The sequence below is a fragment of the Stegodyphus dumicola genome, chromosome X2 (genome assembly GCF_044657685.1).
Source record: "Stegodyphus dumicola isolate Sdum_Otavi_A_Nest chromosome X2, ASM4465768v1".
Lineage (NCBI taxonomy): Eukaryota > Metazoa > Arthropoda > Arachnida > Araneae > Eresidae > Stegodyphus > Stegodyphus dumicola.
In genome coordinates, this window is record NC_140781.1 from 167,712,641 (window position 1) to 167,740,043 (window position 27,403).

At 34.1% G+C, this 27,403-nt stretch overlaps 1 long non-coding RNA gene across 1 annotated transcript in view; it reads right to left on the reverse strand.

Annotated features, from left to right (window-relative positions):
* Positions 1-415: 415 nt before the first annotated feature.
* LOC146992964 (uncharacterized) overlaps positions 416-27,403 on the reverse strand; it is a 91,548-nt gene continuing 64,560 nt past the window's right edge. The window contains exons 2-3 of the long non-coding RNA XR_015039066.1: positions 7,295-7,584; positions 416-593 (exon numbers count right to left, since the gene is read on the reverse strand). This is a non-coding gene — a long non-coding RNA (uncharacterized LOC146992964). The remainder of the gene's footprint in view (positions 594-7,294; positions 7,585-27,403) is intronic.

Below are 27,403 nucleotides of genomic sequence, written 5' to 3' on the forward strand. Positions count from 1 at the left end.
TTTCTTTTCTCAAATAATGAGGTAACAAGAAATGGACTACGGTATAAATGAACTCAGTAACAAATGAACTGATTTTTAAATAATAATAAGAACTATTGCCGAAATCATTACTTATTTGTGATAAATACTATCTGATCATAGCATTTTCATCGTACTGTTTATGATACCCTGTATCACGTTATCGTGTTATTATAGCATAAAAAATAGTTTCGTTCTTTGAAGCACAAGTATCAATTAATTAAGAAATTAAAATAAAGGCTACAAGGAGCAAAATAGTTTACAACAAATAATAATTAGTCGCTTAAAGTTAGAAACTTGAGATAATTTACAACGGAATTCATAAATGAACGTTAATTTTCATTTCAATTCTTAACTATCTTGATAAAATGAATATTTTTTAAACTGTACTTCGTGACATGACAGAGTTCTGTAGTTTGGATGCCGTTCCCCTGAAGGACCATCCTTACACTTGCTATTTCTTTCTTTCTTTTTCTTTCCCCCCTTTTTCTCTCCACCCGTTGTCCTTGAAAGGGGGCCGAATTTGAGATCCACCCAGTGACCTGAAACCCTCAAGACGAAGGCTTCTCTCTGCACTAAAATGAGCAAACATATTGCAGATTAAAAGACTTGCGTTGACGTTTCAGTATTACGAACTTCGGTAAATACTTTTAGAAACCAGATTTAACAGCAGTGATAAGTTTCTGAAAAAGATCTTTGCTTAACGAAAGAAAATGTACCTTAATTATATATGAATTGCTAAAAATAATAATGATAATAATATAAAAAAAAAAAAAAAGTTGAAAATGAAAATATTCCAGAGAGAAGAATTTTCGTAACATGTACAGCTCTTAAAAGCAAAAAATAGCGTTTTGAAAATATTTACTTGCCCCAATACAATGGATTCCAAACGAGATTCTTTTCAGTTGGTGAGCAAAATATTTAATGTACTTAACATTTCTAGCTATTTTGTTCAATGTCTTGTTTCCAGTAGGGCTTAATTTCTAAGATTAGAAGTGCCGGAGCCCTATGGAAGACCGTCAGCAAAGAGTAGAGTAAATAAATAAATAAAATGACTATTAAACACATTAATAATTTTAAAATTAAATAGTTAATTACTATCAAATTAATTAATAGCTATTTAATTAATGTTTTTAAATTGTTATTTAATCAATAACTATTATATAATTAATTATAATTTAATTGATAATTATTAAATAATTAATTATTTTTTTGAAATAATTAAAGATTGAAGTAATTAAATAGTTAAAATTAAATAAAATGTAAAGAGATAAATTGAAATTTAATAAGCGATTTTTAGTATAATTTTATTGTTAAAATAAAATTTGTGAGATAAAATTTCTACTGAAATTGTTATTCAATGACATAAAAGAAGTGCCGCAGCCTTCTTATTCAGGGCTCCGTTGCGTTCAGGCTAGAATTATGATTTATTACAAAAACTGAGAAGCACCGGATCCGACATCCAGTGGACTCCGGCCCAATTTAAGCTCTGATCGTAGTGGGGGGGGGGAGTTCTTTTATCATCACAAAAATTAAATATACTTAAAGTATAGCTGATGAAAATTCCAGGGCGAAACAGAATGAGAGTATGGGTGGGTGGAAACAAAAATGAGGGGAATTTTGATGAGAGAGAACGTTCTCTTTGACCGCGGCTCTCTGCTGATATAATTATAGTCATCAAGCAGATGTATCTCAGTGGTAAAATGAGTCCTGAATCTGACTCCTAAGAATGAATGTAAAGTTGCTATTTACGCTTTCCCCCCATTAGTGGATACTATGGGAAGACGATGTATAGGACGTGCTTGAGCAGTTTATCTCAGTATTTCACTCTTATTGTACTCGCTGTCACTTAAGGCACATTTAAGAACACAAATTTTCCTTCCTGCGAGGATAACTAACTGTAAGCATCGATAACAATACAGTAGATACGATGGCATGGCGAGAAATTTACGCGTTCGTAAACAAACTCCCCCAAATTTATTGCCCTTCTTAAAGGGAAAGGTTCCCGCATTTGAGTGAGGGGACTTTTACTTGAACGTCTCATGTTCTCATGAGTTCGTATTTCTAGGGAAATAAAGTATTGCAAAGTCTGCTTATTGTTAAACTAAAACGCTAGGAATTCTAAATTTTTTTCCCTTTAAATTGTGGTTCATTTTATATAAAGAAGTACTGGAGCTCATCTTATTTTAGGGCTCCGGCTAAAATTGTAATTTATCTTAAAAATTGAGAAGTACCGGAGCCGGGCGCCGGTGGGCTCCGGCGCAATTTAAGCACTGGTTTCCAGACTCATTTACATCAAACAATTTTGATGGCATGGTTTAAAATAGCTTATAGCCTTACTCCGTATAGATTTCGCTGGAAAATTTTACTAAAAATATCTTAAAGGCACATTAAGATTTTTTGAACTATGTTAAATTTGTGTCAAAAATTTCAGTCTAAGCAATGTACTAAAAACATGCTTCAAAACTACTAAAAACATGCTTCATGATAAAAATTTAATCACTTGTTGATTAAATTTTTTTTTTCTCTCGTAATTCTCTAAGTATCTTAAAGATGCGGGAAAACATAAATTCTTTCTGAACTGACATACAGTATAAAATTAATACATTACAAATTTATACCTGCAACTTAAATATTCTCTCGCTTTAATTATATTATTTTATCAGTTTGCATAATCATTAATGTTAAGAAAATAGACAGACGAAAAACGTTTATTAAATTGAAGTATTGTTGGAAAAAAAGGAGGAAACTGATTATGAAATACAAATTGAAAAAAAAAAATAAGCATTTCATTGTCTTCCAATCTTAATTATACTACCCTTCACCACTCAAACCAACAAGATTTTGTTGTTGATGAATTTAAGTGAAATTTTCATATTAAAAATTTATAAATACTTCGCTACCGGAAAAATAATAGAAAGGGATGGTTTCTGAAGTCGATGTCGTAGTTCTGTGTTTGGAAAACAGATATTCCTTCTCGTTACTAGCTACAAAATTCGGGTGTATTTTGGTATAATTATTCAGCTACTACGCATCCAAGAAATAATGTTTAAATTTGCCTCGACTGTAACATTAATATTTCCTTTCAATGAATTTATTTTGCTCGGGAAAAGCTTATTCGCCTACACATTACAGCGTAATCCCTAATTGCAGTTTAATCATTCTTTCATTTCAAAACCATTTCATTTCATGGCCATATAAAAACAGAGACTACAACAATATTTCCTGAATTAAAAATAAGCATTTACTTCTGTCGTCTGCCAGCTATCATCAGGGCACATTTTTATTTGATCACGCGGCAAGCACGGCAGGGGTAAAAAAAAGCCCTACCATTCTTTTAATCTTCTTTCATCCTCTCTCAAGGGAATGATACAGCAGGGTTGATTAAATAACGTACAGCCGGCTGCATATATGGAAAAAAATGTATTATTGTGTTAGATAATTAACTTAGGAAACAACTGAACCTGATTTCCACCTCTTATTATGTCTTAATGCAATACAAGGTATATGGAACTTAATTTAGTGTTACTGTCTATTTGAGCATGTCTACGCTGTGTTAATTGTTTTTAACTAAAATAAATAAATAAATTATCTTTCTGTATGTCCTGGGTTCTTTGAATTTATTCTAAGAAGCAATTATATTCTATCCCTAAACTCAGGAGAGATTTTATTACTTATCAGTGTCATATCTTCAGTTTGTTCTTCTCAGTAGGTTTATTTCGTCTTAAAATCAATTTCTTCCTATATAGTATTTAATAATTAGCTTAATAAAACGGGGGAAGAAAAAAGAGTAAGTTAAGCTAATAATGAGTTGCGGTTGTTACACTAGCCTAATGGCAAACGTTTAAAACTCCGCTGTCGAAAGAGTTACTTTTGTGATAATGAAATTCCGATGGATGGGGCTAGATACATCACTTCAGGGTCCCTAAAATAAAATTGTCTATTCTATAATAATCACAGTTTAGTAGCACTTTGCTTTTGTATCTTCTGCAATCCCAAGTTTAGCTAATAAATATTGTCATATTTTCTTGAATCTCAGATTTGGCTGAGAAATATATGTTAAAGATTTTACATTTCTCTGTGTTTCTTTCAAACTTAAGTTCACTCTCTATCGGTAATGTAATCTTATTTTAAATCTTCCAACCAAACTGCCCGAGCGCAGAGGGATGAAGTTCAATGGTACATTCCTTCCTCACCCTTCTCTCCCTCTTTTTTCTAAAAAAAAAATTACATGTCTTTGCAGTGGCGCCCGGACTAAAAAAGATGTTGGATGATGATTCTCCACCACCAGGATTTGGCGTCTGGGTCCCTTAATCCCCAGTCGCCCTTCAAGAGGGGGAGTATATAAGGTATTTCTCCCGCCTTCTTAGCATGCCTTCGTGGTGTAACGGTCAGCACGCTCGGCGCGTATTCGAGAAGTCCGAGGATCGAGTCCATTGCTCATTTTTCACATTTCCTGCTTAAAAAAAAACCTAATGTCTCTAGAACAGTGTTTCTTAACCTGTGGTTCATGGACCCCTTGGGGGTCCATGGGTCATATTTTGGGGGTCCGTCGACTGCTTCTAATTTTTAAAATGTTTGTATCGATATTTAAAAAAAAACTTTTTTTGTCACGGGCAACCTCTGTAAGCCGTCTGTCTGCCATTTCCCAATAATAGATCCTCCACAATACGAGGAAAAGAACATTCGCAAACCATATAAAATTTGAAATTTTTAGAAACACAAAGTAGCCTTTGAATTTTACTTCACTTGGAAATAAAGTGACATTAAAATCAGTTCCGCAAAGTTCTTGCAAATGTTTAAAACAAAATATTTGTTTTACTTTTCATAAGTTGTAATTAAAGTATTTTTTTTTTCAAGTGTTTTTTTGTGTCTTAATGTTTGTTCCTAATGTTTCATTTGATTATTTGATTTTTTTGGTAGCCCAAAATGTCCAAAAAAAGGAAATATGATGAAAATTATGTAAAATATGGATTCTGCTGCATGAAGGAATCGGACGGTGTTGAAAAGCCACAATGCTTTCTGTGTGGAAAAGTTTTGGCAAACGCCAGAATTAAACCGGCAAAATTGATAGAACATCTCAAATCTCTTCATCCTGAAAATGCATCTAAATATCTAGAATTTTTTACAAAGAAGAAAGCCCAGTTTTCAAAATCTGGAACATTAACCAAACTTGGATTTGGTATTTCTCAGAAGCCTTTGGTTGAGGCATCTTTCAGAGTTGCATATCGTATTGCCAAAAGTAAGAAACCGCATACTATTGGAGAGACATTAATTAAGCCATGTGCGCTGGAAATGTTTGAATTAGTTTGTGGACTGGAACAGAGAAAAAACTTGAGGCTATTCCATTGTCCAAGGATGTGATACATTCAAGAATAGTTGAAATTTCTTGCAATATCTTGAAACAGATCATCGATGAATTGAAAGCATCGCAATTTCCCTTTAGTATGCAACTAGATGAAATAAATCTCGAATTGTAGTCAACTTCTTGTTTTTGTTCGTTACGTGTCTGCTGATACTATCAAAGAAGAATTCTTATTTTGTGAGCCTCTTTTACAAACTACAAAGGCAGTTGATGTTTTAGCGATTTTAAATGTTTTCTTTTCCAAACACGACTTTGACTGGAAACAAAAACTTCATTCACTTTGTACGGATGGAGCATCTGCGATGCTTGGCAATAAATCTGGTTTTGCCCATTTGGTAAAAAAAGAGGCTCCTAATGTTATTGTTACACATTGTTTTTTACATAGACATGCACTGGCTACAAAAACTCTTCCAACCAGCTTAAATGAAGTCAATAGTTATTAAAACTGTGAATTTTATTAGAAGTAGAGCTCTTAATCATCGTCTTTTTAAAACTCTGTGCCAAGAAATGAACGCAGAACATGAGGTACTTCTGTACCACACGGAAGTGCGCTGGCTGTCACGAGGGCAGGTTTTAAAACGAATTTTCATGTTGAAAACAGAAGTATCACTTTTTTTAGAAGAAAACGATAACTCACTCTTCGAATATTTCAAGAAAAAAGATTTTATATGTAAATTGGCTTACCTGGCAGACTTTTTTAACCACATGAACGATATATGTCTTTCAATTCAAGGGCCTGATACAACAATTATGGATGCCACTGAGAAACTACAGGCATTTTTATTGAAAATGTCACTTTGGAAAATTAGAATTCAAAATGGGATATATGCAAACTTTCAAATGTTGGACGAAGTGCTTTTTGAAAATGGATCTCGGAAAGATAGTTTGTTATTGCATAACTTGAAAAATGAAATCTTTGAACACCTGGAAGTACTTCAAGTTTCATTTGAAAAATATTTCAATTCGGATGGAATAAATATAAAAGATGAGTTGTGGATTCGTAATCCTTTTCTTTGTGATATTGACTGTATCGTTGACATGAACCTTGCCAAAGATGAGCTAATTGATTTGAAAACAATGTCCTTGTTAAAAATAGATTTTGATTCAAAAATTCTTGGAGAGTTTTGGTCTTCTTTAAGAGAAGCCTACCCATTGCTTGTAAAACGAGCTATGGCAGCCATTATTCCGTTTGCTACAGTATATCTTTGCGAAGCGGGATTTTCTACACTTGTCAAATTAAAAACAAAACATCCAAATAGACTGAATGTCGAACATGATATGCGCATTGCTTTGTCGAAAACCATCCCTCAATCCAATCTGTTAATCAAGGAAAAGCGGCAACAGCCTTCACATTAAAAATTTTAATTTCTTCAAATTTTTTATACTATTGAAATAAAATTATTAAAATAATTAAATAATAAAACAGAATATATTTTGTAATAAATTATGTTTAAGCAATTTTTTTCACAGAGGGGTTCGTGACATATTTAAAATTTTTAAAGTGGTTCATTGTGCCAAAAAGGTTACGAAACACTGCTCTAGAAGATAAGTTGATTTAAATTCTCTCAGCAGCAGCATAGTATTTCCCACAATAGTAATAAGAAATTTCGTATAAATATGTTATATATAATTAGCATTTAAAGCAGTTCAGATAATAAGCTGCGAAACTGTTAAATCGGTAATTTAGGGAATAAAGTCAAATATAAATAAATAACTGATAAAGTAATAAAAATTTAACTGTAGAATAAATGGATGAATATACAAAGAATAGCACCGAAGGGGGTTAGTTAATGAAGATGATTAAACCAACATCTTCGAGGGATACTCGATCGGGACTTAAGAGAAAAATCATTTGAGGGCAATCTGGCAATTTTTTGAAAGTTTATCTAGACCATATCTCATCTTACTTACATCAGCGTCCTTTCGGGTTGGATTAGAATTGGCAAGCACACGACGGATAACTAAGTGCCTAACTTCCATTCCATTTTTGGGCGACAGCATCCCAGGAAATACTCTCCATTGGGGAGATGGATGATTGGGGAGATGGCTCCGGATGAATCACCAGCGGAATGACAAAGCACAGGCTTATGACAACTGCTGGTCATAGGTCTGTGGATGCAAATAATGACAGCAGAATTTCGTCCAATAGTTCCTTTTCCAATAGCGTTTCATCCACCAGCGTTCTAGTTTGAGCTACATAACTGAAAAAAAAAAAAATAAATAAATAAATAAATAAATAAAAATAATAATAATAATAATAATAATAAAAGGTCTCATGTTGCTTTTTCTTCTGTTGTTAACCCCGCAAGAGAACTTTTGGCCATATATGTTTCGCTGTACTCGGCACAGAAATAAGATCACTGACAATTTTGATGTACCCATAGCTCAAACACAGACCTGTTTTCATGTTAGAATAATTCGCTAACTGTCATTCCAACTCCTCTTTTTTTTTTTTTTTTTTCTTTCTATTCTTTTTTCCCTTTAATAAATTTTTGATTAAAATTAATTATTATTTTAGACATATTTATAAATTCAACATAACAAAAGCATAAAAATGGAAAATAATTTCGATTACACGCGTGTTTTCATTGTTACATTGATATTTTCGTTAAAAATATTCTTGGCTTATAGAAATTTCTCAAACTTAGAAAGGAAAATCCTTATATTTGATAGAAAAAAGTTACTTATTACTGAAAAAAATCTTACATTCAGTATGTAATAATTACTTTACATTGCTCTAAATGTAATGAATGTTATGTATGACAACTGCGAAAATATTGTTTGAAACAATAATTGACTTAATTTGCTGATCCATGATCGAATTAGTTGCTTTAATTGCGGATTCGCCCTCTGCTAAAAAAAGTGCCTATTTTTCAGCTACCATCCACAATCGATTCCTTTTACATCGATTCATCCTATTTTCGAAAAGTCATTCTCTGAGACAACGAACACCCGCTTTCATCAACTGAAATGGCTTAGGAGAAATGCGCTGAGCTTTACTATTTCTCGCTTGACTTAGCCTTCAATTTTTAATGTTGATTAACCATTTTTTTTCGACAATTTATTTTGAAAATTTCTTTTTAATGCATTATTTATTATATATATATTTTAATGTATATAATTTACGTTTGAATACTGGTTCTGGATGCCATATTTGGTTTGATAGCTGAATTTATATATTTGATATTTGATAGCTGAATTAATAAATTCAGCTATCAAATAAAGTCATAGTCAACTTTTAAACAGATATGTATGAAAATATCAAGAGGTAAATTTAAAATATGATTTGTGATTTAAAAGAGAATTTCATTTCAAGTTTGTGCGTCGTTTTAAAATCACATCAGGCAGTTAACGTATTGTTAAATGCAACAAGCCAACGGGCATTTATCGCGTAATGTTTTTTGACTAATAATCCAGCTTTTATTAAAAAATATTTTCAGTTCTTTTTTATTTATCATCTGAAAACCAATGTACTGGGTTCAAGATTTATACGTAAAAGCTGAAATCGAAAACCTTCTAAGAATATTGAAGTTACTTACAATTTTCTCAAAAAATAAATACATAAGGTTAAAATAAGCCTCTTGAAATAAATAATGCGCTAATGAAGTAAGAACTACACGCTATTAAAATACATTTTTACCAAATTTGTTTTTAACCTTCTGAATGTAATTTAAATATTTAATTTTATTTCAAATAGGATAAGGATTTTGAGACCAGATAATTAATTTCTGCTACAGAGCAGAAAATTTAAAGATGCAATGTTTTTGTTATTAGTATAAATTTTAGAATTTATTTATTTGTTTGTATCTTTGATAAAATCTTGTTTACTATATAACTCAATTATCTACAAACTGAGTCAACTTTTATAATGCGCTAAAATTCAAAACATGTTCCCTGAGCTGAAAATACATAAAATAAAAATTGAAACAGGTATAAATATTTCATTTATTGCTCTTTAAAGCTTGAGAATTGTTTTGGCATAAACATTCGCCTTTTGCAACATAAATCACTGTAATGGCAATTACTTTCATTAGCTTCTTTACTTTTCTACTCACTCTACCAGTGGGCGAGGGGTTAAAGACTGCTGAATACTATAAGTGTAGTACGTCCTGAGTTCGAACCCACGCGAACCGGCTGGCTGCATGTTTGTTTTTTGTGGTTTTCCCAATATGTAAAGTGAATACAAGCCAGTTTCCCTTCAAAAATCCTCTACAAAGACATTCCTTCCCTCAGACAAGTAGTCCTTGTGTGCTTTGCCATATCCAAATAAACTAAACCAATACTTTCTTACTAAATCTTCCTACCACAGCTTTGGATCTTGGTTTGAATCCTTGAGAAGGTGAGGATATTTATAAATGTGTAGTGTCTTTGCATCGGTGGGGGCTCTTAAAATATAGTTGAACCGAAAGTCTCCTTGAGTGGTTGGAGGTCGTCGGAGAGGGATAAGCGACCCGCAGATCCGTCTCTTGGGGAGTTCTCCATCAAAACTGGAAGGGAGATGCGCGAATTCGTAATGTCACCTATAAAGAGCCCAAGGCCTAGCCCAACGGCAGGTGCAGCTGTTGCTTCTCGGCCAAAATAAAATTCAAGGAACACAAGCAGTTACAAGAAGTTTGATTAGGGCTTATGCATTGAAATGGACCCATGCCATTCCATAACAAGGCAAAGAATTTAAAACAACAATAGGTTTGAACAATCTTTCCATGAATAGAAAAGTCTGGTAATATGACAGAAAACAAAAATTGGGCAGAAATTGCCACAAGATTTTGAACATAAAATCACATCTTTTCACAAGTTTGTTATAGGTATGAGGAAAAGACACAACTTTCCATTATCTAATATTGGAAATATGGATGAAACCCAATAAACTTGATAAACAATAGAATTGCGGAAACGAAAGGCTTTAAAAACTGTTCAAGTAAGAAGTACAGACCATGAAAAGACCAGGTTTCCAGTAGTATGAACATGTATGGCAGATGGAACAACATTAAAACTCATCGTCATTTTCAAGAAGAAAATTACTCCTAATATAAAATTCCTGTAGCTGGTTATAGCTGTTATATCGGGCGGCTTAACTTCGATGCTACAACCTTTAATTGCCTCTCTGAAAAATCCATTCAAAGATGCGTGAACAATGGAGTAACTGGATATGAGTGGCCAAAAATCGAATACGAAAGATGGAGCTATGAGGGCTGCGTCACTTAGTGTGTTGCGTGATTTCATGAATAAAAGTGAAGATGGCAACAGTGATCAAATCTTTCAACAAATGTGGGATTTCTAATGTTGTGGATGGCACTCTGTATAGAATGATTTGTTATGGGATATTGATGACGAAGCAGAAATCGCTCCGCTAAGGTAGAGAACGGGACTGTTATGATAGGTTTCTCAACAACGAAAAGTGTGGATGCACTTGAGGAGCTATTTGCCTTATATGATGAATATAAAGATTTTGCAGGATTTTAAATACATTGGTGAGTGATTTGGTTTATCTTATAATTGTTTTGATTTATATAAATTTCAGTCTAATTATTTTTGTCCTATAAGACCACCCCGGATTTTGGAGGCTATTTTTTAGAATCAACTATATCTACGGAAATATATGGTATTTGTTTATTTTTATTTACTTTCTCTAAACCTGAAGAAGAATTTTATAAGACACTCTCAATGACTAATTTTTTTTTATCGAAGCTCCTAGTGTATTAAGAAATAATGTTCAATTTATTATTATTAAGCATATAAAAAATAATTAAAACCACCATTTATACTAATAATCTAAGTATCATTTCTTACACTTAGATTAAATAACATAATTGTTTCCTTCTCTACGACTTTAAAGCAAGAAACTAATAAAATCGGGAATTTCCTAAGCATAATAACGGGATTAAATATCCCCACTTTCGAAACTGATGTTCTTCGAGTATCGCTGACAGTCATCTGCCAACTATATTCCATTTTAATCTACATATATGATCTCTCTGACAATTTAATTGCGTTCGCATCCGTTCCGAGAGTTAAATTTGACAACTCTCGTTATATGCGGCTACATCTAAATTATCAAAACCCAAGAAAATTTTCTGAAAGATATTTAAGTCGAGAGGCATCTATTAACTGACGTATTGCTCAATAAATAACATACTTAGAGTATAAACTCCCACATTGTAAAATTATTTACTTGACTTTTTCCCAAGATCTGTTTTAAATGCCTTTTAAGTTACGCTGCATTTTAAGTTCATAACAGCTTCAATAAAAATTAGCCGTAGAGCTACATGAAAATAAACAGACGATTTTCGTTGATAAGTTAAAAAAGATAACTGTATAAAAGCCGATATTAATAAGTTTTCAGTTTAATTAATAGTCTCTGATTTTAATTCAATGCAAGAAGAGCAGAAAATAATATGCCTTCATAAAATTCAGATCTTTCACATAATGTAAAGAATAATTAAACAGCTAATCAAAACCTTAATTAAATGTATTTATTTAATTAAATAAATTGATTTACAGTTGTTAAGCTTTTAAATTTCAAATGACACTTCTCAAGCGTTCGTAAAACCCCTTCTAATTTTAATTGCAAAAACTTAATGTAAGAGCGGATTTTATTAAATACGTTGCATTGAGTTTATGAATAATAAAATTTGGTAAAAATGCTGAAATTTTCTTAACCTCTTCGCTCCAAGGGAGAGAGAAGGAAATTTCCTTGCGGGCTCATGACCTTGGAGCGCTAATGCCACTGCTTTTTACCGAAAAATTTTAATTTTTGCATTTACACTAACTAAATATAATTTTTAATAACATAAAGAGAAAATCTTAACATTCGTAATTAAAATAAAACTTAAAAATAAGCTCAGGATTAGTAATAATGATTATATTTACATATTTAAACTATTTCTATACAGTAATAAAGTAAAAATGAAGAATTTAAATATCCTTGTTTATTACATCCAATTGTCATATTTATTTGCAAAAGTATAAAACATTTATAAACTTTAAGCATCGTGCGTTTTATATTTGGATAATAAAATAGTAAACAATACTCATAATAACAAGGTTAACACTTAAGGATAGTCCATTAACTTAAATTTCAGGGCATTCTGACATCGTTTATGTGCATTTGTGCTGTTGCTGCGTTGTGACTAATTTCGCATCTTTGATATCAGAGCAAGCCCACGAAATTCATCGTGGCAAGGAGTCAAGATTTGTGCTGTTGATGCGTTGTGACTAATTTCGCATCTTTGATATCAGAGCAAGCTCACGAAATTCATCGTGGCAAGGAGTCAAGATTTGTGGTGTTGCTGTGTTATGACGAATTTCGCATCTTTGATATCAGAACAAGCCCACGAAATTCATCGTGGCAAGGAGTCAAGATTATGGCTGTTGTTGGCAAGAAACTTAGGCACCATACAGGTGACCGTACGACCTTGCTCAGCTCCGACCCCCAATCTTGAAGAGACAGCGCCCCGGGCGGACTGGTCCGAAGGTCACTTATTCCTCTTCACCTACCACTAGCCTCTCAAGAAGACTTTCGACTCGCCACATATTTAGAGTTCCCCGATGCTGCACAAAAACGACATATTCACAAACATCCATGCTTCTTCAGGATTCGAACTCTGGGCCTTCGGTACGGCAGTCAAAGTCGCTAACCACTAACCGGGCTGGGCAGCTCATGTGCATTTAAAATGCCAAATAAGGCGTACCGTTTCAGCGTGTCAAATATGACACACTAAGCTGTCAGTGACACTTCGCTCTCGTATCACATTTGGTGTGGTGGGCACACGGAAAGGACGTGAAGCGTATCATATATGACGCGCTGAGAGCAAAGAGGTTTTAGTACGAGTATCTTTAATTTTTTTTTATTTAGTTCTGATTATTAACATATTTATATAAAAAAGAAAATGGTTATGTTTTCTTGAGTAATGAATTTAAACGTTCATTTGTTGATGGTATATTTCTTATGCGAGTCTTCGAGTTTAAAACGGATGCAAGACTTTCGCTGAAAAATATAATTGTAAAAAGTATAATTTACTTACAGAGGACTTTTATATTCATAGGTGTAATAAATTAGAGGTTTTGGGAAATTCATTAACACAAAGCTCTGGTATACTTGTTATTATCTAAGATGTAGTAGCAGTACATTTAAAAAGTTAAAAAAGAAAAATACGAAAGAAAAATGCTGTCTTATTAAATGTAATGAGGAGAGGAATGATTAACTCTTTTCCGTAGAGGCGCGACGATAGATTTCAACACTTGAAGCAAATCTTAGACTTGGGTTGTAGGGCTTTCTTTATTTTACATAACAAATTTATTTTAAGCTTGATTTCCTGTTCTAAACTTCTCAACTTCCCCTCACATTCTCTCGCCAGGATGTAAATTTAAAGTTAAGTGAAGTGCTATTTAAACGTGTGAATATCTCAGCTTATTCAGAGCATGTTTCGCTAGCCAAGCGCACGTTTCGTTGTTATTTCGCGGTCACGCTAGTAAGCCTCTTGGCATTATCAGATTAGTATTACGCCGGTTAGATTTCTGTGAGTCCACCTCTTAGGCGTAAACTTAAGTGCGTTCTTGCACTATTTATTTCAGGTTTGACTTGTATTATATTCTACGTTTTAGTTTCCCACCACAAGTGGACGATATTTTTGTAACGCACGAAGTCCGCGCCTTTCTGTTAAATTAATTTGAATTAATAAAGGGTTATTTTTCACCTTTCTTCTGTGCTGGTAATTTATTCACGCCTGTGCGACAATTCACCAGGTACATTGTAGGATCTAATTTAGTTTATGCGGAATAATAGAGATGGGTCTTACAAGTGGCGTCCGAACTAAAAGGGTGTTGGCTGAGGATTCTCCACACCCAGGATTGGGCGTCTAGGCCCCCTAAAACCATAGTCGCCCTTTAAAAAAATTGTTTGGATTAATTTTAATTTGCTAAATTAGTGAATTTATTTTCTTGGATTGGTTTTGCACTTGATTTGATTATGCTTCTGAATTTAAATGATATTGTAGATTAGTTCAAGAATTAAATCTTTTATATGTTTACACATTTTTTGATTTTTTTTTTTTTTCTTTAAATTTGCTTTTTTAAATTTTGGCTTTAAATTTGCTTTTTTACTTTTACCGTTTGTAAGGTTTGTAGAGCTATTAGGTTATTTCGAAGCAGGAGACGTGAAAAATGAGCAATGCCCTCGTCGGGAATCGAACCACAGATTTCTCGAATACGCGTTGAGCGTGCTGACCACTACACCACGAAGGCGTGCTAAGAAGACGGGAGAAATACTTTATATACTCCCCCTTTTACAGGGCGACTGGGATTTAGGAGACCCAGTAGCCAAATCCTGGTGGTGAAGAATAATCATTCACCACATTTTATTTCGGGTGCCACTGTAGAGCTATTAGGTTATTTCGAAGCAGGAGATGTGAAAAATGAGCAGTGATCTCGGCGGGAACCGAACCACGGACCTCTCGAAAACGCATCGAGCGTGCTGACTACTACATACAAAGAAGGCGAGAGAAATATCTTATAGGTTTATTTTGATTAACACATTTTTGCTTGTCTTAAATCTGTTCTATACTCCTTCTGCTTGTTCTGCTTCCACAAGTATGTATAAATAATAGGAATTTTTAATAAAGTAAGAATCTAAATTAAGAAACGGGGTACTGACATCAGATGTAAACGTAAACAAAACTTCTCTGTAAATAGCAGACGCGGGCAGGAAATATCTAATCTGGTGAGTTCCTTTCTCTGGCTGTTGCACATTAGGTAATTAATTATTTCGTGAAATTTATTGAGCTAGATTTTAGAATAGAATGCAGCTGGTAACTATAGGTAACTCGACTGCACGCGTTATCGATTATCTCGCGGAAAGAGGAGATAAATTTGTGTTAAGTTTATTTTATACTTCAAGCAGAAGTAAACAATAATTTTTAGTTGATTTTATACGCCTGTTGTGTTCGTTTCAGCCTTCTGAGTCTGTAGTAAAAGCTGGAACGAAATCTCTTCTGGAAAGTTAAGGTTAATTTAGTTTAAGCAAGTTGGAGCTTAACCTAATACGGTAATGCAAGGGAAAAAAATATTTTTCACCTATAAATGACATAATACTTGCTTAAATATTTATGAATGTGTTTAAAGGAATATACTTATACGAACAACTCACATAGTTTAAAGTTCTTGAAAGCAGCCATTTGCCCTATGGAGAAAATGAAGCCTGTGACAAGACATGCAAAAACAATATGTGCTTTTATATAGAAATTTTGCTGCATATAGGACAGAGGCCATTTTTCCATCACCTTCATAAATCAACATTATTCATTCGAAAGTCGAACAACTTAGTAATGTTGTAAATAAAATTATATGCATATGTTACGGTGAAACACCGAAATCTGGAGAATGTCGACTTTCACCGGTGAATGTCAACATTCACACAGTCGCTTGGTATATGTCCGAAATATTTTCCAAATACACTTATTTCTGACTTACATCGGTGAATGTCGACATTCATCATGTACTAATGGTGAATGTTGAACATACAAGAATATTATATTTCCTTCTCCGTAATTCATTCGCGAAAAAACGCACTTGAGACTCAGAATAAGAACTTAAGAATTTAAGAACTTAAAACACACAGTACATTCAAAATGAGAAAGGAAAATAATAGAAGTTATAAACTTACCAAATTATGTGATTCAAATCTTATTTATTGCAAAAACTTAAACTATTATGACACTTTGAATTGCACAAGAGGCCCTTGCTTTTACAACTGCATTTATTTGTGGAACACTTCCTTTTGGAATGGCAGCGTGTACATTATACTCCTCTCTTTTCGACCTACACCAGAGCATATCTGTGATTGTCGACATACACCGGTGAGAGTCCGAATGTACAAGAATGTAAAGAAATATTCGATCTTTCACCGACTTATTTGGTGAATGTTGACATTCTCCGGTGAAAATCGACATTCTCCAATTTCGGTCTTTCACGGTAACACATACATATACTCCAGCTTGTCAGAAAGTAAATTAATAATTAATTTTTATACATTTCTAACTTCGATTATTTAATCATTACGAGAACCTTATAATTTTGCAATAGATAGACGTTATCTTTATAATTTTCTGAGCTCAAAATCTGAATGAATTTCATTTTCTCCTTCGACGTCAACACTATTTATGAAACAGCAGCAGCGCAGTTTTAAGATAGATATGCGATGAAAGAAGTAATATGTAAAATAGGATTCAAATACGAATCAGTTATATTAACTTGCAGATGTGCTATGTACCGTTAGCATATAATCGATATCTGCTGCATCTAAAATATATTATTTTTAACGCGAGTTACCATGAGCATTCCCCCATAACACAAGACATCCTCAGGATATCCTATTTAAGTCGCAATCCCCGGGAAGCAGTTAGGATATCCTGAGGATGTTGATTCTCAGATATCCTGAGGACTTCTTAAGTCAACATCCTGAGGATATCCTATTCAAGTCTCAAAGTCCCGGGATATATGAAGGTCTCCTCAGGATGTTGATTTTCAGATATCCTGAGGACATCGTAAATCAACATCTTAAGGATGTCCTGTTCAAGTCGTAATGTCCCGGGATATATGAAGATCTTCTGAGAATGTTGTTTCTCAGATATCTTCAGTACTTACCTTTTATGGAAGCTCATATCTGAAAATATTAAAGTAACCTTGTACCACACGCAAGTCATGTTATAAGAATCGAAATCTTACTCTATGGATTACCTATTCTGCATATGAAAATTTAATTGTTATGCTTACACTGGATTTCGTCTTGTATATGTTGGCTGTAAATATTAAGTAATAATATTTTCAAATTTTTGTTGTTGTTTCACAGTGTCTATTGATCAGAGAACTTTCTTACAAGTTATAGGCACGCGTTTTCATTCGTTTTTGAGTTTCATATTGAAAGTGTGTTTACGATTAAATTCTAATTGCTACATAATATATTTTGTAAACATTATTTTAGATACTTTTCTAATATCTTTGAACACAAATATTATGTACGTTACAGGTTAACTCAGAAAATCTTTTACGAAGACATTTATCCTATGAACAGATGGGCATGATGTGCATCCATGCCTTATATGGTATTCGAACTTGAGCCCTTCTGTACGGCAATCTGTCAATATAATCACTTACCCGTCTCTGAGGCACTAATCAGAAATATCAAGTTATAAAAGTATTCTATTAAATTCATCGATAGTTCTTAGCATAGAAATAACTGTACTTTGAAACTGCAAACGAAAAAAAAATACTTTTTGATCTGTTGCACTATGATATTAGTAATGAATGATGTTTAGTGCTGTGCAGTAAGAAGTAACAATTTTTTTTTTTTTTTTTTTTTTTTAACAAACGAAATTTTAAATTACAGACGCAGTTAAAAACTAGTCTGTACGAGGTTTAACTTGCTTTAATTTGAATTTATAAACAGAAGAATAATTTTATTGGGCTAAAAAATTCCTTGCAGTTTCTTCGTTCATTTTCTGGTAAGTTCTTTAATAATGAGAATTAGTTTTTCAAAGCGACTGAGGTAAGAAGTAACTTATTTTTTACCTCTCTGTAATAGGAAAATAAGGTTTGAGAATGGGAAGAACTAACATTAAGTTCTTACTCTCCTCAAACCTCACTTTGCTACCTCTTTAACCATACAAATATTCGGTCTTTGCTAAAAAAAGCGCGAAAAAAATATATCCAGCGCTCTGCAGTCTTATACGTTATGCCGACAATGCTACATGACTCCTCATAATTTAACAATAATTGCTGCTTTATTAATTTATTTGTAACATCCAGAAAATGCAGTAAACACGTTTCTTCAAGGTATATAACACAAAGTTAAATGTTTTTATGAAAACTCAAAATTAGATAACTAGATGTTCAAACTTTAAATTAAAATGATTTAATTCTTAAATTAAACGCGTTCTTTAAACTCAGCAGTTTTATTACTTTATTTTATACTATAAATAACAATTGAAGTTGAAAATCTTAAAGTTTTGATCATCATTATCATTGGTCGTAAAACTGCTTCTCAAATTTTCTTTGCTTTTGAGAAACCGAGCTCCGCTCAGAATGTAACACCTCTGAGCACTTTTTCTGTAGCCGATGCCCCAAGAAGATTTCTCTTTTGTTAACGTGGCAGATTTATGTGTCAGACCATCCCTTCTTTTGTATCCCCCTACAACGGAAACATCCCTTCACATCCCTTCCACCTTCACAACAAAGTCGCAAAACGCCCCCCAACGGTTTTAATTGCTCTGTAATAGTGATATCCTTGAAGAACCCCACAAAGTGGAAAGTACACGTACTTACTTTCTGATTTCCAGAATGCTATTCTGCTAAACGTTAATAGCCGTCGTTCCAAATTCTCTTTCAGTTACGAACTGACTTGCTGACGCTTGCAAGCGTTACATTGACAGAGTGTGAAAAGTAAGTTTCTAAATGTTTCCTTTATTCTACAAAAATGATCAGAACTAGAAAAAAAAAAAAATATCTCAGATATCTAAAAGACGGATTTACAGCAGAATAAATCAACGTATATTATCGGATTCGTCAGAAGATGAAGTAGTATTTAATTATGAAAAAGGACTGTGTCGAATTTTCGCGCTAGCAAATTCTTTATTCTTTAAGTTCCATTTCAAACTGTGATTCGAAATATGAACTTTTATGTCTCAAGAAGAACTGACTGATGACGATTACCAAAACGATTATCCCATTTTAAGGAATATTCCAAATATAGGACTAATAAATAGTCCGTTAGACTTTATGTCCCTTGTGTGCTTAGGAGTAGTACAAAAAATTATTACTATTAGGATAGGCGGAGGCACCTTACAAGCACGATTACCACATAAAAATGTTGAACTAATTTTTTTTTTTAAATGACCAGTTTTTAAAGTCTTATGTACCAATTGAATTTGCAAGAAAACCAAGGAACCAACTCTAAAAGAATTGAAACACTGGAAAGCTACAAAATACCGTCAATTTTTACTGTACACTAGCCCACTTACTTTTATTTATTTATTTTTTTAATTTAACAAAAAGCTACATGATCATTTTTTACTAATTCATATTTCGATTAGACTCTTATGTAAAATACAGAATCAGACGGCAATTGATGAATACGCACAGTCTCTATTAAAACTCTTCGTAGTAAATTTTGGGCTTTATTATGAAAAACAGTATATTGCTCATAATGTTCACGGCCTACTGCATATTTGCGAAGATGTAAAAATGTTTGGGCCGTTAGATAATTACAGTGCATTTAAATTTGAAAGCTATATATCTTCTATTAAAAAATTGATTAGAAAATCTTCCGCTCCATTACAGCAAATAGCAAGACGAACTCATGAACTGTTTAATCATATTGTAGCCATGAATAATGATTCAATCAACATAACCGACTTAAGTTCAGAATTTCAAAATTTACACACATCTGGTCCACTACTTAAAGGTTATTAAATGCTTCATTTTATTATTGAATTTTGAATACAAATTAACTGAAGTCAGAACTGCATTTGTAGAATAATTTAATTATGAATATATCGAAGAATTCAGTTTTGGGCTATTGAATGGTTAAAAATGATCGAAAGATTTTTAATACTTTAAAGCAAAATTTTCTCTTATAATATTTTGTATTAATAATTCATTTCAAGTCTCTTGCTCAGTTTTAGATATATTTACAAATTATTAAATAAATTGAAATTCAAATTAGAAAATAAATTGTATAAATATTCTTAACATTTCTTATTTTTCCATAGTAACCACAGATGGAGGACCTGAGACTGTCTGTGGAAAATAAGCAAATTTCAGGTTATCACAACACCTTCACACACTTTCACTGGAATATAAAGAAGATTTCTGGGGATATACTGGGATGTAACATTAAGCAGTTGAGAGTATGTATTTAAGAGGTTAAAGGGATATTGTAACTAGTATTTCAAATCCTGATAACATCCCATACGCTGTCGGTGGGACCTAGATAGGATGTCCTAAGGATATACTGGAATGTGACATTAAGCACTAGGGAGGATGAGTTTAGGAGGAAACTGGGTTATTACGGGATGTCCTGAGGATGTAGTAAGTAGGACTTTAAATCCTAATAACATCCCATACGCTGTCGATGGGACATAGATAGGATGTTTTTAGGATATAATGGGATGTGTTTAGGAGGTTAGTGGGATATCCCGGGATGTCCTGAGGATGTAGTAAGTAGGAGTTCATATCCTAATAACATCCCGCACGCTGTCGATGGGACTTAGTTAGGATGTCCTGAGGATATCCCGGGATGTGACATTAAGCACTCGGGAGGAGGTGTTTATGAGTTTAGCGGGATATTCCGGGATGTCCTGAGGATGTGCGCATATCCCGCGAGCAACATCCTCGGGATATCCCTAGGATGTTTTTGTGCTATGTGGGTTGTGTCACAAAAATAATGTAATGCGAGTTATTCAAAATTATTGATTCGGTTTCAAATGAGCGTAATTTCATATTCGCTAAAAGTGTATTAATCTGAGATACAAGATGTTTCAAAAAGTCAATAAACTTAAAAACATTTATCTCAGAGAATTTACATCGTTAAAAATTAGTGCCCACCCAGAAGTGCATAAAATTATGTTTCCCTTCTCATTATTCGTTTAAAGAAATTTTTCTTTGCAAGCTTTCTAATTATAGTTTTGATTTCTGCGATATTCATGCAGGTTGGCTCTGTGCTGCTTCTATCTTATTTCTGATGTTTGGTTAAAATGAAGCCAACACTTTCAGCTCACAGAGATCTCCGGACCTGGAATCATGGGGTATTTATTATGAGCTACCTGAAGTTATTGATATACAAAGATTTTCCAACGTTATTGTCAACGTGAAACATTGCTATGTTGAGGCATTAATCAATGGTTTCTAGAGAAATTCGGCTTCTACTATTTATACATCTTAAATCTTCTTCAAACAGAGATCAATAATAAAGGTTGCTAGATTCAGTTTTTGGTGTATGGTGTGGTGTATTTAATTATGGCAAAGCACACTAGGGCTATCTGCCTAAGGGGAGGGATGCTTTCGTGGAGGACTTTCTAAGGGAAACTGGCTCGTATACACGTTACACATGGGGAAAACTACGAAAACACCCATGCATCCAGCCCGTTCGCGGGATTCGAACCTCGGCCGCTGGTGGGCAGATTCAGATTTTGCTTAGTTCATTATTATATACTTTATCTTGACACTATTTTATTATAATATAACCTTTGGACTCAGTTATTATTATTATATACTTTGTCTTTTTTCCATATAATGTAACCGTAAACGCGAAAGACGTCTGACGACCATAATTGTAACTAAAAGACACAGGAAACAAAGAAAACATCTTGCTATTTAAAACCCATCCCGTAATTTTATGCATTATATGTTAATTACGTTAACATGCGCTAAGAACTTTCTTACAAACAATATTTTAAAAAGTTTACTGACTTTTCCATTACCCTCTGTATCAAACAAAAGAGGAAATCTTTGATTTTGAGAAACAGATCTTTCGAGTGTCAAAAGACTATTGACGTAGAATGTCATATTAAGTGAAGTGTTTCCTAGTTGCTGGATCGGTTTCGATGAGTCCAATGACATGGTGCCCCGCAGCCCACTTTTTAGGTCTTACGCTTTGGGTCTATGTTTAAGATGTTGCTTTCTTACCTCATTTGCTCACAAGCCTACATGATCTCAAAAACTGTTGTGGAGAAATTCAGAACGTGCGATAATGGAAAAACTTCATTATCGTCTTCATGTTGTCCGCATAAACAAGCAATGAACTTTTATATGTGTATCAAATATATATGTGTGTCATTCTGGATTTATAAATTTCAAAAATAAAACCAGTTGAAATCATCTCAATCATTTTAAATAAGTTGTTATTTTAATGCAAAATCCACTTATTCTAAAGCCTGCATGTAACACTTAAAAAGACTAGCGCAAAGCAAGAATAGCAATTTCATGATAGAACATGTTTTAATTATATTATATAATTGAATATCTGTATTAATTAATTACAGCAGGGATTCCTAAGCTTATCTGCCTCGAGAGAGGACTTTGGGGAAGATCTTTCTGAAAGGAATTAGCTGATAATTCGAAAACAACACAAAACACTCCATCCATTGAAGCATTTTTCCTGGGAAGAGAGCTTGCAGGAAATCTGATAGCATTCAGCATAATATGCAGTTTAGAATATGGATAGAACCTGCAGCAAACCTGATAGCATTTAGCAATTTTACCTGTATTCCAGTCAGTAAGTTTTATAACAACAGAAGATTGTTTCAATGATAACAATGCATAATATGCAATTTCACAATGTTGTATTGCGTTAAAATTAATGATTGCTTCATTTTATTAATGAAATACAGATTATTTATTACTTCATTTTTAGTTAAGCTCGTTGATATATGTATATATACATATGTTAATATATATTGATAAGCTGAAAGACTGAAATACGGTGTCGCTGAAAATATTTTATTTACTTTTACATTCATCCTTATCAATGTTCAAGATGCATTTTTCTTACATCTGTTAATGGTTATTGAATAAATAATACTCAATACAAATGCATATCAAAACCAAATGAGACATTTCACCTGCAATGAAATTCAGTCTCAGGTGTTTCTAACTTGTATACGAAATTAGTTGCAGATAAATCAAACCGGAATCTCAAATTCGAATTTCTTTTTTTTAGGGGGGGGGACTACACTAGCTTTTTAATGTCCAAATTTATTGTGTTAAATGACCTTTACTATGGCCAACTCTCGATACGAAGAGTTGTAAATTTTAACCTCGGCACGAAAACTCTGCAGTCAGATGTTTGATTGTCTATAAAAATATAGATCAAATAGCTTTTTTAAAGATATAATTATTGCTATATTCTGATGCCCAGACATATAGCCACCGTAATATCTTCGCAAATAATCAAGAGTAGACTGAAAATGCACCGACGCAAATGATAGCGTAAAGGTAGGAAAGTTAGAGAGAAATAATTACGAATATACTTCTTTAGCCGAAGTGCATTAATGCATGAAATTAAGATTTTCTTTCATCAATTGCACTAATTGTATTAATGCTTGGTTACTTAATCGTGACAAAGCACACAAAGGATATATGTCTATAAAGGGATGCTTTCGAATGAAACTCCTTAAGAAAAATTAGTTTCTATTCATGTTACACATAGGAAAAGTTCCACGCATGCAGACAGACTTTCATCGGGAATCAAGCCAGAACGAACCACCAGTGTTTAACGGTTTTATTCTCTTCGTTACTGGTGGGTGACAATGGCAGCCAAATGGTTTGAGGCTACGTGACAGAACAAGTTATTCAGAATTCATTGGCTTTAAAATAAACGAACTGACATATTTAGACGTTTCAAAACGAAATTTAAAGCAAAGCGCTCGAAGTAGAGCAAGTGCTACCTCTCTAGGAAAGCAAGTGTTATCACACTGCGCATATACACAGACTGCGGACAGCACATAACTAACCGAATGTAATTAAAACCCCACCTCGAAGTCCAGGTCCCAATCAAATATAAATTTTATTCTAATTTGAAATTTATCAAGTAATCAACTTAGCATAAATTAAATTGCTATCTTTAGTAAAAACGTTTGGTCATCAGATGAACATCAGTTGACCATTTCTCGTTAACTTAACGACATTTGGAAGTTCCTAGAAAGCACATATTCAAGATCTTAACACCGATTTCTCTAGAACTTTGTAGTGTTATCAATTTCTTGGGTGTAGTATTGTAAGGATCTTAAGTTTTACTAACGTTTATTTTATTTTAAATCTTTACTATCACTTCTTATTTTCTACTTCCGGCCAGAATTATAAGCGTGAAGGAGTTTATGCAAAGTTGTCTGGCGAACGCCAAGTATTTAAGTGTGGCCTTTTTGCCAAGCACAAGAGAGGAAGCCGTGAGTTCGAAGCAGGCCGCTTACCTTAGAAGTTACGCAGTTGCTACTTTGCCTTCCAGGCCAGAGGTTTTAATCCTCTTGATAAATTAAACGTATTGTAGTGTTCACAGTCTCTGTGCTACATACGCTTTCTGTTATTATAAGGCCAATCTTATTCTAAAGTTAAATTAGAGTTTAGTTTTATTTTGATATCTTTTAAGTTAGACCCCGAGTGGAGGGTCATTGTATTCCGAAGTACGGAAGTCATTGTATATAAAGAAAAAAATAAAGGGTTTTGTATACCCTTCGTCTGTATCCTGTCTACTTACTACAATTAGTGAACATAGCTTTAGTAAGCTCTCTGTTCTAGTCAGGTCATTGTATGTTTCCGAAGAAGGTTAGAAGAAACATTGAACCTGATAGTGGCGCCCGACGAAGAATAACCATGGCCGAGTTTCAAGAAGAACCTGTGCTGCCTGCAGAAACAGCTCAGAATCCAGAAATGCCAGCTGCCGCCCTGGAAGGATTTGGGTATATTGTCCAGACCATGCGCGCTTCGATGAAACCAGAAGCAACGTTTAATGGAAACTCACAGGTAACCAGTTTTTTGGAAAAATTGGATGACCACTTCATGCTCTACCCCGTGCACGAGTTTCAAAAAGTTACCTTAGCTACCAGCGCTTTGAGGGGCCAAGCGCTTAACTGGTTCAAATGTATCGGCAGAAGTCTCTTGGGTCAAGCAGGAAGTCCCACCTATACCTACGAAAATTTCAAGACTGCCCTACTAAAAGCCTTCCCTGTTGTAAGGGATCGTGCGAAATTAGAAACAGAACTTTTCAGTATATATCAACAAAGAATGGAAAACCTCTCCAGGTTTATTTTAAGAAAAATTCACGTTTTCAAGCTCTTGTATGGAAACCGTCCGGATCCTGAAATAATTCAAGTGATTTTGCCGAGGTTACTACCCCAAGTGCAAGACTTTATTGAATTGAGAAATCCGAATACACTGGAAAAATTATTTGAGCTAGCAATCCAGTTTGAAAGTAGAAGAACGGCGGACGTCGAAAGAAGACGCCAATATCAACAGCGAAACCAATTTGGTACGCCAAGACTACAGCAAACTCAAGCACATGGCTACGGAGAAAAAGCGAATCAGTGGGCAAGGAAACCCGAGCATTCAAAAACAGCCGGCGAACGTCGACAGTTCAATAGCAACCCAGAAAAAAAGTCTCAAGGCCAGTGGAGAAAGAAGGAAAGCACCGAAAGAAAAAATAATTTAAACTAAAACGGATTTCTGCTGACGAGAGGGTGCGGAAATCCGAAGGCCACGAAAACCCCTCTTCCTACAAGTTAAATACAGTAATGGTGAAAAATTTAACTCTTCCGAAGATTGAAGTCTTGGTAAATAATATCCCGGCCACCGCACTCCTGGATACCGGCGCGCAGTGTTCCTGTGTGGCAGAAGTCTTTTTTAGAAAGTATTTTCGCAAATACCGCATATATAATGCGGATAATACAACAGTATTAGCGGCGCAAGGAGAACAATGTAAGTGCGTAGGTAAAGTACCTTTGTACATCCGTATCAAGGACGAACAAGTAAAGGTGATGTTTTTTATAGTAAAGAATTTGCAAGCACACTTAATACTAGGAATAGACTTTCTTTCAGACGCACAAGCTACACTGGATTTTAATGAAGCGTCTCTTAAGCTGACGATGAAACCAGTGCGTGTAGAAAAGGTTGAACCGCCAAGGTTAAATCTCGACCACCTGCCTAACGACGAGCAAGATAGAATCCGACAAGTGGTAAGTGAATTTGCTTCCTTATTTAGTGATATTCCAGGATTTACCCAGGTTACTAACCATAGTATTGACACCGGAGATGCATTGCCGGTTCGTCAAAAACCATACCGGTATGATAAGAATAAGGAAAAAATTATAGAATGGCATATTACCGATATGCTACGTAAAAAGATCGTAACGCCTATCTCAAGTATTTATGCTAGTCCGGTGGTTTTATGTAAGAAAAATAATGATTATCCTTTGGAGCATCCAAAAAGGTGGAGATTCGCTATTGATTACCGTAAATTAAATTCCATAACGAAATATCCGGTATATCCGTTACCGATTATAGAAGAAATTTTAAGGAACATAAAATCAACCAAATTTATGACAACTTTAGACTTAACGAATGGTTATTTTCAAATAGGGATCAGGCCTGAGGACGTGCCTAAGACTGCTTTTATAACCAAGTCTGGCACTTATGCATTTTTGCGAATGCCGTTTGGCCTTTCAGGCGCCCCAGCAACATTTCAGCGATGCATGGACATTGTGTTAAGACCTGTTCTCGGAAAGTCCACATTTATCTATTTAGACGATATCATTATTACTAGTGATAATCTAGACCAACATGTACAGGATTTAAGACAGGTGTTTTCTTTATTAAATGAGGCCGGTCTAAAAGTTAATGTCGAAAAATGCAAATTTGCAGCCCCTGAATTAAAATATTTAGGTTACAAAATATCGCAAAAAGGGATCGAGACAGATGAATCAAAAATAATCGCTGTACAAAAGTATCCGACTCCAAACACGGCAAAGAAGCTCTCTTCTTTTCTAGGACTTTGTTCATATTATAGGTCCTTTATAAAAGATTTTGCGGCTATCGCTGAGCCATTGTTAAAATTAAAAAGGAAAAAGGCAAGATTCTCGTGGACCGCCGAAGCCAATAGTGCTTTCGAAAAATTAAAACAAGCATTAACGCAAGCCCCTGTGTTGAAATTTCCTGAAAAGGATGAAAATTTAGAAATTTCAGCGGATGCTTCGGATTATGCGGTAGGAGCGGTACTTTCGCAAAATCAGCAGCCAGTGGCATTTTTTAGCCGAACTTTAAATCAAACACAAAGAAACTATTCCGCGACCGAGAGAGAGGCACTTGCAGTTCTGTTAGCAGTGCAAAAGTTCCGAGTCTATTTTGGAAAGGCGCCGATAACAGTATATTCTGATCATGCGGCGGTAACTAGATTGTACTCTGGAAAAAATTTATCCCCAAGGTTAATAAGATGGGCACTCAAGCTGCAAGAATATAATCTGGTAATCAAGCATACCCCCG